Source organism: Dendropsophus ebraccatus, chromosome 5 (assembly GCF_027789765.1).
Source record: "Dendropsophus ebraccatus isolate aDenEbr1 chromosome 5, aDenEbr1.pat, whole genome shotgun sequence".
NCBI lineage: Eukaryota > Metazoa > Chordata > Amphibia > Anura > Hylidae > Dendropsophus > Dendropsophus ebraccatus.
In genome coordinates, this window is record NC_091458.1 from 158698858 (window position 1) to 158708484 (window position 9627).

General features: G+C 47.2%; 1 protein-coding gene across 12 annotated transcripts in view; it reads right to left on the minus strand.

Moving 5' to 3' along the window:
• Nucleotides 1-8640, minus strand: part of SRRM3 (serine/arginine repetitive matrix 3) — a 249766-nt gene extending 241126 nt beyond the window's left edge. For all 12 annotated transcript variants that reach the window (XR_011363240.1, XM_069971748.1, XM_069971751.1 and 9 more), the window contains exon 1: nt 8467-8640. The gene's annotated coding sequence lies outside the window, so the exon portion shown is untranslated. The remainder of the gene's footprint in view (nt 1-8466) is intronic.
• Nucleotides 8641-9627: the final 987 nt, after the last annotated feature.

Here is a 9627-nt window from a genome sequence, read left to right on the forward strand (position 1 = left end):
AGTGACAGGACAGTGATATGACTATGCTTTGTGGAGTCAGTGACATGATGATGATATGACTATGCTTTTTGGAGTCAGTGACAGGACAGTGATATGACTATGCTTTGTGGAGTCAGTGACAGGACAGTGATATGACTATGCTTTGTGGAGTCAGTGACAGGACGGTGATATGACTATGCTTTGTGGAGTCAGTGACATGACTATGCTTTGTGGAGTCAGTGACAGGACGGTAATATGACTATGCTTTGTGGAGTCAGTGACATGGTGGTTATAGGACTATGCTTTGTGGAGTCAGTGACATGATAATGATATGACTATGCTGGGATCCTCAACCATTATACCCAACAACTGACCGAAATGTGAAAGTTTTTGTGAAAGGTGATTTCTATGGAGACCTGTATCAGATGTGCTCTTGATTTTCTTGCAGGTTGCACTCCGCACGTTGCTACAAATTCAGCGGTAATACTTCTTTTGCAGCTTATGTGCCAGATAGAAGTAATCACAGACCCTAGAAATGGGCCACTCATATTACAAATCTATGTACCAGGAAGCCTGAGACCTGAATGGAAGACAGGGGCAACACCCCCCCCCCCCCCCCCCCCCCCCCAAGAGCAATGGCCAAGAGCACAAGTGGACTTCTTCTGAGAGTCCCAGTACAGGGAGTGATTGGACCAGCCCTCTTGACATCAAGACCACGCAGAACATGGACTAAAAGGGAAGGCAGATGAGTGGCAAAGGCAAATGTCCATCACTATCTGGTTTAAACCATGTGTAGCCCAGCACAAGGCTAGGAAAAGAACCCAGACACGTGTGGCGGAGAACCTGTCAATCCCCACACAGCAAGTGCTGGAATCAGGCAGAGCTCAGTCTGGTGAAAGGAAACCTACAATTCAGATGCTGAATCATGGCCAAAAGCGCAGCGTCAGCCGTACTTTATGGGCAGAGGACCGCACTGAGGTCTGACCAGGCGCCAACATAACAAAAACTTAAAAAATAAATGCTCATTTACTCCTCAGTCAGTACAACATGACATAGAGCAATTCTTACACACCCAAAACAACAGACACTCTTCCCCCCCCCTTCTTCATCGAAACAAATTATTATTTTATTCTTGAAACCAGTCAAAACTCCTGGCCTGGTTGGTTTTACTAATCTTTATTATAAGAAATATGTTTCTCTTCAGGATCCCTAAAGTTGTGCTATGAGCTTTGAGCAGTGGTGCACTCCCACCAGAAACTCTTCGTAACCATCTCTACTACACCAAAACCTGATAGAGAACCAAGACTTTCCCCTATTGTTTTTGCCATGTGCATAAAACCCTTGGCCAAACTAATCCACTCTCACCCATACATTCCTGCATTAGGCTACGTTCACACAGAGCAAAAGGAGCGGATTACGCAAGGAAATATTTCCGCCTGAAATCAACTGACGCTGAATTCCGAGCAGAATATAAGCAGAATGTAAGCAGAATCCCTGCGTATTCTGCTAGGAAAGTGTTCAGCTCGTAATCAGCTCTTGACAAATTCAGCGCGGAATACTCGAGGAATCCGTGCTGAATCCGCATGCATTCAGCGCTGAAATTCAGCGAGTATTTGGTGAGTAAACTAGACTATACCAGAACATATACTAGAATCCTCCTCCCCCCCCTTTTCCCCATTTCCGCGCTGATTCAGCGAGTAATTTCCGCTTGTATTACGCTTGCATTCCACGCTGAATACGCGCGTATTCAGCGCTGAAACAGAAAATCAGAGCCCCATTGATTTGTATAGGCTTCCGCTAGCGGAAGAATGAACATGTTCATTCTTCTGGCAGAAAGCGGATTAGTTCAGTGCGGAAATTCCACTGTGTGAACTGCAGAGCAGAATTTCCATTCAACACAATGGAAATTAGCTCTGCACCTATTTTAACGGCTGAAATTTCAGCGCAGATTCAGCGCAGAAATTCAGCTGCTTTTGCTCAGTGGGAACGAGCCCTTAAAGTGTACCTGTTGTTCAAATATTTATTTATTTTATTTATTTATTTATTTTTGCAGAAATCAATAGTACAGGCGATTTTAAGAAACTTTGTAATTGGCTTTATTAGCTGAAAAATGCATTTTTATCATAAAAAAGCAGTTTGAAGCTCTCCCCCCTGTCTTCATGGTTTTCTATGGAGAGGGGAGGGGTGGAGGGAGATGAGGAACCAAAACAGGACAACAAAGAGTTAATTTACAGCTACATCACCAGGCTATCTCCTCTGAGGTCAGCACTGACCTCTCTGACCTCTGAATAGCTGCTTTCACACTCCTGCTGTGTAATCCTTTGTTCTCTGCTCTCTGCTGGCGACTAATGTCCCTTCTCCCCTGTCCAAAGATTACACAGGGCCCGACTGATGTAAACCAGTCCAGATTTCCGGATAATTAGCAGTGAATGAGAGAGAGGAGGGAGGGGGGGCCTGGGTAAAGTCTTTTTGAATGGCATATTTGCCTAATAAACCCAATTACAAAGTTTCTTCGCCTGGACTATTGATTTCTGCTAATAAAAAGATGAAACGACAGTGACACAGGACCCCCTTGTGGCAGGTACTAAATACTGCATAGTGGGAACACTCCAGAAGCGGCTGTGACCTATGCATCTTGTCAATGTCCAGTCATCCGGTAATCATTCAGATCCTTATTCTTTCTGGCTGCTTATCCCACCGCTCTGTCACTAGATCCTCAATGGAATTGACCTCACCTGCCAGGAGTTGCAGTGGTCCGGCTGTGTATATGCTGCACACAGTGGTATAAAAGTAGTTACCTTACATAGAGTGCATATAAAAGCTATATATGCTGGTAGTAGAAGATATGAAGATATATGAAGGAATGTAAACCCACAATTGTCTAATTTTATCAATTTAATAAATGAGAAATAGGTTCTGACAATTCTTCCAGAATCCTAACAACCCATTGTCCTATCGCCGTCATCGCTAACTCAACCCTGAACAAAGTCCGTCCCGTTCCCCATTCATCTGCATGCACACATCTCTTACCTACAAGTGAATGGGAAATAAGCTCTTTATGTAATTGGCCATGTCTTCCTTGTCTACCGGCTCCGGCAAGAAAAAACAGCAACGGACATTTACAAGTTTAACTAGGAGCAGGAACGGACCATCATTACATTATGCAAATCCGTCAGTTCACATAACTGTACAATGACAAGACAGGAAGAGTCAACGTCCCAAGCTTCAGGCTAGCTCTACTACGGCCGCAGCCCCCTGGTAACACGGACGGAGCTAGATCTGCAGCCTGTCACCATCTATGTGTACAGTAGGTAAGTGATCACGGTGTATATTATTACTAAGGCTCTACACTATAGACATAGGAAGTCTGTGCCTATAGGCGGCCATAATGACATGGCGTCTGCTTCATTGTAGGGGACACAGCTATGTGTCAGGTTGTCTTGCAGATTCATTCAGGCTCCGTGAGAATAAACTGCACCATGTTTCACTGAATGCGTTATTACTCACCTAAAGCAACAATTGTCATTACAGATAATACCTATATGGAGGCAGCACACAGTGACATACGGCTGCACAGCAATAGGAATCATAAAACGTTATACAGGCTGTACACAGACACCATACAATGCCTTAAAGGGGTTCTACGATGCAACAAATCCTTCAAGTCAACTGGTGTCAGGAGGTTATATAGAGTTGTAAGGTACTTTTATTTAAAAATCTCAAGTCTTCCCACACTTATCAGCTGCTGTATGTCCTGCAGGAAGTAGTGTATTATTTATATTCAGACACAGCACTCTCTGCTGCAACCTCTGTCCAGAGCAGGAGAGGTTTTCTATAGGGATTTGCTGCTGCTCTGGACAGTTCCTGACATGGACAGAGGTGGCAGCAGAGAGCACTGTGTCAGACTGGAGCGAATACACCACTTCCTGCAAGACACACAGCAGCTAATAAGTACTGGAAGATTTTATACAGATTTACAAATCTGTATAACTTTCTGACAACAGTTGATTTAAAAGATTTTTTTTCTCCGCTAGAGTTTCCCTTTAATATCAGATTAAAATCTCCACTGATCTAGCTGCTGGTATGACAATATGATAGGGTGCGATCCAATAACCATAACAAAAATGGAGGCCGTTGTCCACAGTAACCAACTAAACCCAAACTTCTTTTCCATTGCAGGTTAGAGATAAGTGATGTAAAGTGATAGCTGGGAGTCCGTTCTCCGTCCGTTCTCGTTATTATTCAGTCACAGCGCGACTTCCAGGATCCTGGAAATACCAATTGTTTTTCTGCACTAAGATAAATGTGTTTCAATTTTCCTCATGAGGTTGGGTGAGATTGTTTACTAGGAAGGATGGAAATCTGTCAGTATCCCCCATACTATAGATACGGACACACAATAACGTACGGACTTACAGACCACCCCAATACTATAGATACGAACACACAATAACGTATAGACCTACAGACCACCCCGATACTATAGATACAGACACACAATAACGTATAGACCTACAGACCACCCCGATACTATAGATACGGACACACAATAACATACAGACCTGCAGACCACCCAATACTATAGATACGGACACACAATAATGTACAGACCTACAGACCACCCCGATACTATAGATACGGACACACAATAACATACAGACCTGCAGACCACCCAATACTATAGATACGGACACACAATAATGTACAGACCTACAGACCACCCCGATACTATAGATACGGACACACAATAACGTATAGACCTACAGACCACCCCGATACTATAGATACGGACACACAATAATGTACAGACCTACAGACCACCCCGATACTATAGATACGGACACACAATAACATACAGACCTGCAGACCACCCCGATACTATAGATACGGACACACAATAACATACGGACCTGCAGACCACCCCGATACTATAGATACGGACACACAATAACATACGGACCTGCAGACCACCCTGATATCTCACAAGGGGCATATATTTATTTTACACCAGATATCATGATGCTTATAAAGAAAATCAGATGACTCTCGTGTTGTCTGCTCACTCCCAGGTAACACGCAGGAGAGAGTCACTGGAGACATCATCCTCCGTCCTGCTACTGAACCCCAATGTTTACAAAGCAAATAAACCTGCCGATACATCTCCGATCATTGTGCACTAACACAAAGCTCAACGTATCTGTAAGAATATAAAGGACAAACACAGAGGCCGAAAATCACAAAACCCAAACTCTATTATTTATAAGGTTATTAAACATGTATAACGCTTCATCTGTATGAGAAAAGGAAAGCGAGGTGTATGAGTGAGCTGGATATAGAGAGAGATAGGAGAGATAGATGGATGGGAGATAGATAGGAGATAGATAGATAGGAGATAGATAGATAGGAGATAGATAGATAGGAGATAGATAGATAGATAGATAGATAGATAGATAGATAGATAGGAGATAGATAGATAGGAGATAGATAGATAGATAGATAGAGAGAGAGATAGAGAGATAGATAGATAGATAGATAGAGAGATAGATAGATAGATAGATAGATAGATAGGAGATAGATAGATAGATAGATAGATAGATAGATAGATAGATAGATAGGAGATAGATAGATAGATAGATAGATAGATAGATAGATAGGAGATAGATAGATAGATAGATAGGAGATAGATAGATAGATAGATAGATAGATAGATAGGAGATAGATAGATAGATAGATAGATAGATAGATAGGAGATAGATAGATAGATAGATAGATAGATAGGAGATAGATAGATAGGAGATAGATAGATAGGAGATAGATAGATAGGAGATAGAGAGATAGATAGATAGATAGATAGTAGATAGATAGATAGATAGATAGATAGATAGATAGATAGGAGATAGAGAGATAGATAGGAGATAGATAGATAGATAGATAGATAGATAGATAGATAGATAGATAGGAGATAGATAGATAGATAGGAGATAGATACATAGATAGATAATAGATAGGAGATAGGAGATAGATACATAGATAGATAATAGATAGGAGATAGGAGATAGATAGATACATAGATAGATAGATAGATAGATAGGAGATAGAGAGATAGATAGATAGATAGATAGGAGATAGATAGATAGGAGATAGATAGATAGATAGATAATAGATAGGAGATAGGAGATAGATAGATACATAGATAGATAGATAGATAGATAGATAGGAGATAGATAGGAGATAGATAGATAGATAGGAGATAGATAGTAGATAGATAGATAGATAGGAGATAGATAGATAGATAGATAGGAGATAGAGAGATAGATAGATAGATAGTAGATAGATAGATAGATAGATAGATAGGAGATAGAGAGATAGATAGATAGATAGATAGATAGATAGGAGATAGAGAGATAGATAGATAGATAGATAGATAGATAGATAGGAGATAGAGAGATAGATAGATAGTAGATAGATAGATAGATAGATAGGAGATAGAGAGATAGATAGATAGATAGATAGGAGATAGATACATAGATAGATAATAGATAGGAGATAGATAGGAGATAGATAGGAGATAGATAGGAGATAGATAGATAGATAGATAGATACATAGATAGATAGATAGATAGATAGATAGGAGATAGATAGATAGATAGATAGATAGATAGATAGGAGATAGATAGATAGGAGATAGATAGATAGATAGATAGATAGATAGATAGGAGATAGATAGATAGGAGATAGATAGATAGATAGATAGATAGATAGATAGATAGATGATAGATAGATAGATAGATACATAGATAGAGAGATAGATAGATAGATAGATGTGATGCAGACATATCTCTGGTACTAGCAGGGCGGCACAGCTGGTTGTTCCCAGTATCACCCCCCTCAGACCAGTATACAGTATATATAGTCCGGTAGGACACAGTGGGGCCGTCCTCCTGGGGTCTCTGGGAGTTGGTTGTAACTTTCCCGGCACCATGTTACTCACACCACTGCCCACACAGACCCACTTAGCCTCCTCCACCCTCCCGTAGACTCCTCCAGCCTCTATCAGCCTCCTGCAGCCTCCTCCAGCCTCCCTTAGCCTTCTCCTGCCTCCTCCATCCTCTTCCTGCAGCCTCCTTCATCCTCCTCCAGCCTCCCTTAGCCTTCTCCTGCCTCCTCCAGCCTCCCCCAGCTGCCTCCCTCAGCCGCCTCTATCCTCTTTTATTCTCCTCAGCAGCTTCCCTAAGCCTTCTCCAGCAGCCTCCTCCATCCTCTCCCAGCAGCCTCCTCCATCTTCCCCCAGCAGCCTCCCTCAGCCTCCCCCTGCAACCTCCCTCAGCCTCCCCCTGCAGCCTCCTCCATCCTCCCCCTGCAGCCTCCCTCAGCCTCCTCCATCCTCCCCCTGCAGCCTCCCTCAGCCTCCTCCATCCTCCCCCTGCAGCCTCCCTCAGCCTCCTCCATCCTCCCCCTGCAGCCTCCTCCATCCTCCCCCTGCAGCCTCCCTCAGCCTCCTCCATCAGCCTCCCTCAGCCTCCTCCATCCTCCCCCTGCAGCCTCCCTCAGCCTCCTCCATCAGCCTCCCTCAGCCTCCTCCATCCTCCCCCTCCATCCTCCCCCTGCAGCCTCCTCCATCAGCCTCCCTCAGCCTCCTCCATCCTCGCCCTGCAGCCTCCCTCAGCCTCCTCCATCAGCCTCCCTCAGCCTCCTCCATCCTCCCCCTCCATCCTCCCCCTGCAGCCTCCCTCAGCCTCCTCCATCAGCCTCCCTCAGCCTCCTCCATCCTCCCCCTGCAGCCTCCCTCAGCCTCCTCCATCCTCCCCCTCCATCCTCCCCCTGCAGCCTCCCTCAGCCTCCTCCATCAGCCTCCCTCAGCCTCCTCCATCCTCCCCCTGCAGCCTCCCTCAGCCTCCTCCATCCTCCCTCAGCCTCCTCCATCCTCCCCCTGCAGCCTCCCTCAGCCTCCTCCATCCTCCCCCTGCAGCCTCCCTCAGCCTCCTCCATCCTCCCTCAGCCTCCTCCATCCTCCCCCTGCAGCCTCCCTCTCCCCTCCCTGGAGAATAGTGAATTATTTAGGATGTGATGTGATCCCTCCCGGCTGCCGCCATCTGCTCTGCCCGGACATCTGTAAGGTCTGGGCGGCCGCACCGAGGAGACGGCGGGTGTGTGTATACGGGTGTGTGTGCCGGTGTACGGGTGTATACGGGTGTGGGTGTGTGTGTGTGTGTGTGCCGGTGTACGGGTGTATACGGGTGTGTGTATATACGGGTGTGCGTGTGTGTGTATACGGGTGTGTATACGGGAGAGCTGTGGGCGCTGGGTGATGCCCGTAGTAGAGACGACCCCCTGCCCACCCTCCATGGCTTCTCCTCCTCCTCCTCCCCCTCAGCCCTTTGTGTCAGAGCCGCAGCCGCCGGGCACGGTAACCACACACCCGGGCTCCCGTTCCGTGCACCCCGGCTCCCTCCCTCCCGTCCTGTCAGGGCCATTCCCGGGTCTCACCTCAGAGCGGGATCCCGTGTCCGGGCTGCAGCCTCCCGCTGTCACCGGCTGTGCTGTCCGCTGCAGCTCCGCGCTTAGATGACGGGAGACTATGGAAGTGACCGAGCATCTAACGGGATCCGTCTCCTCCACAGCTCGAGCAAAGCCCTTGTCGCTGCTGAAGTGCTGGACAGCTCATTACCATAGAGACACGAGAGCGCAGCCGAGCGCCCCAAGCGGTTCTCTCCCTCACAGCGCCACCTAGCGGGAAGGAGTGGCCGCGCAGCGCAGGACTGCGGCTCCGCACAGGTTCATGGTTAATAACGCCTGTCAGTGATGAAATTATTATAGAAAGATGGCGCCTTGTAGATAGATCTATACATCTGTGCTTTACTGTATAGCAATCGTATGGGAATTATTGCTGCTGCTTTATATACACCAACAGCAGGGCCGTTTCTGCCATGAGGCGGAATGAGTATTCCGCCTCAGGCGGCAGATTCTGCGCCCCTGCAGGGGGCGGCAGACAGCAGCCCTGCAGCCGCTCACCTGTCCTGCCGCAGCCGTCCCGTCCCGCCGCCAACGCTTACCGCTGTCCCGTGCCGTCAGTCAGCAGCTGTCATCGCCCTCCAGCGAGTCGTGAGTGCCCAGGGTCAGCGGGGGCCGCGATGCCCCCGCTGACCCCAGGCACTCACGACTCTCTGGAGGGCGATGACAGCTGCTGACTGACGGCACTGGAGCGCGGAAAGGAACAGCGGTGAGCGTTGGCGGTGGGACGGGACGGCTGCTGCAGGACAGGTGAGCGGCTGCAGGGTCGGGAGACAGCGGTGAGCGTTGGCGGCGATGACAGCTGCTGACTGTCGGCGAGGGACAGCGGTAAGCGGGACGGGACGGCTGCTGCAGGACAGGTGAGTGTCTGCAGGGCCGGCCCAGGGGGGGTGGTGGTGCGGGGGGTGCAGGCGCGGGTGATTCGGTTACGGCGGCGGGGGGGGGGTTGTGAGGGGGCGGCAGAAACCCCAGAATCGGCCCTGACCAACAGTGCCAGTCTTATAGCAGGAGTGGTCTTTATTGCCCATAGCGACCAATCACAGCTTAGCTTACATATAAACTTACAATAAAAGGAGCGCTGTGATTGGCTGCTATGGGTAATAGGGATATGGTCACATTAAAAGCAACCCCACAGTC